Source organism: Capricornis sumatraensis, chromosome 16, assembly GCF_032405125.1.
Source record: "Capricornis sumatraensis isolate serow.1 chromosome 16, serow.2, whole genome shotgun sequence".
NCBI lineage: Eukaryota > Metazoa > Chordata > Mammalia > Artiodactyla > Bovidae > Capricornis > Capricornis sumatraensis.
Window position 1 is genome coordinate 27,112,124 of NC_091084.1, and position 1,745 is coordinate 27,113,868.

The following is a 1,745-nucleotide window of genomic DNA, read 5'->3' on the forward strand; positions in this document are numbered from 1 at the left end:
TCATACATACCAAATAAAGCAATCTACGGACTCAATGCAATACTTATAAAAATTCCAGTGTTTTTCTTGTGTGTGTGAAAATAGAAAAAAATTCTAAAATTCATATGAACTCTCAAGGGAACCTGAATATCCAAAACAATCTTGAAGAAGAACAAAATTGGAAGGGTCAGACTTCTAATTTCAAAATGATACTACAAAGTAACAGTAATTAAGGCAGTGGTCTCATTGTTTAGTCGGGCAGTTGTCTGCAACTCTTTGCAACCCCGTGGACTGTCACCTGCCAGGCTCCTCTGCCCATGGGATTTTCCAGGCAAGAATACTGGAATGTGTTGCCATTTCCTTCTCCAGGGGATCTTCGCTACCCAGGGATTGAACCCACGTTTCCTGCATCTCCTACGTTTTCTGCATTTGCAGGTGGATTATTTATCACTGAGCCACCTAGGAAGCCCAATTAATGTGATATGGTACAGGCATAAAGATAGATATATAAGCCAATGGAACAGGATAGCGAGTATAGAAATAACCCCTTGCATATATGGTCAAATGATTTTTTAACAAGGGTGCTAAGCCTAATCAATGGGGAAAGAACAGTCTTTTCAACAAATGGTGTCAGGAAAACTGGGTTTGCACATACAACACAATGAAGTTGGACCCTTACCTTATACCGTATATAAAAACTCACTCAAAATTTATGAAATAACTAAACAAAAGACCTAAAACTGCTAAACTTCTAGAAGAAAACATAGGGGAAAGTCTTTAAGACAATAGATTTTTCAATGACTTCTTTGATATGACACCAAAAGCACAAGTAACAAAATAAACACAAATGGGACTATACCATGAGCTCAAAAACTTTTGCACGTCACAGGGAAAAATGCACGAAAAGACAGCCTACGGAATGGGATAAAATAACTGTAAATTGTACATCTGGTAAAGCTTAATATCCACAATATATAAGGAAGAGCTGCAACTCAACAACAATAACACAACAACCTGATTGAAAAAATGGGCAAAGGATTGAGGCTAGAGTCAGTTTTAGTGGAATTCTCAAGGCAAGAATGCTGGAGTGGGTAGCCATTCCCTTCGCCAGGGGATTTTCCCGACCCACGGATCAAACCCAGGTCTCTTGCATTGCAGGTAGATTCTTTACCATCTGAGCCACCTGGATATCAGCTATTGATTTAGTGTGCTAGAGTCCCTGAAGAGTAACTGCTGACCTTATTCACTGGCTGTGGCGTAGTCAGTCACCAGGCTAGTGACATGCAACGGAGGAAAAACTGAGCAAAGGAATTGCTTAGATTTTCTCCAAAGAATATACACAAATGGCCAATAAGCACATGAAAAGATGTTCATCATCACTGATCATTAGGGAAAAGTAAATCAAAACCAAAATAAGACATCACTTCATGCCTAGTAGAAGGGCCACAATCAAAACAATGTTGGTGAGGACGCAGAGAAGTTGGCACTCCTGTGCACTGTTAGTGGGAATGTAAAATGGTGCCGTTATTGTGGAAAAAAGTATGGAGGTTACTCAAAAAGTTAAAAATAAAATTACCATGTAACCCACTGATTCTGCTTCTAGGTGTATTCAGAACTAAAATCAGGATCTCAAAGAGTTATGTGCACTCCCCTGTTCATTGCAGCATGATTCACAATAACCAAGATATGGAAACAACCCAAATGCCCACTGGAAAATGAATGAACAAAGAAAATGTGGTATATACATGTAATGGAACATAATGGAA

The 1,745-nt window shown here is 39.0% G+C and overlaps 1 non-coding gene across 1 annotated transcript; it reads left to right on the forward strand.

The window, feature by feature from the left end:
• Positions 1–1,148: 1,148 nt before the first annotated feature.
• LOC138093353 (small nucleolar RNA SNORA3/SNORA45 family) lies at positions 1,149–1,264 on the forward strand. Its single transcript, XR_011146081.1, has one exon. It is a non-coding gene; the product is annotated as a small nucleolar RNA SNORA3/SNORA45 family (small nucleolar RNA).
• The last annotated feature ends 481 nt before the right edge of the window (positions 1,265–1,745 follow it).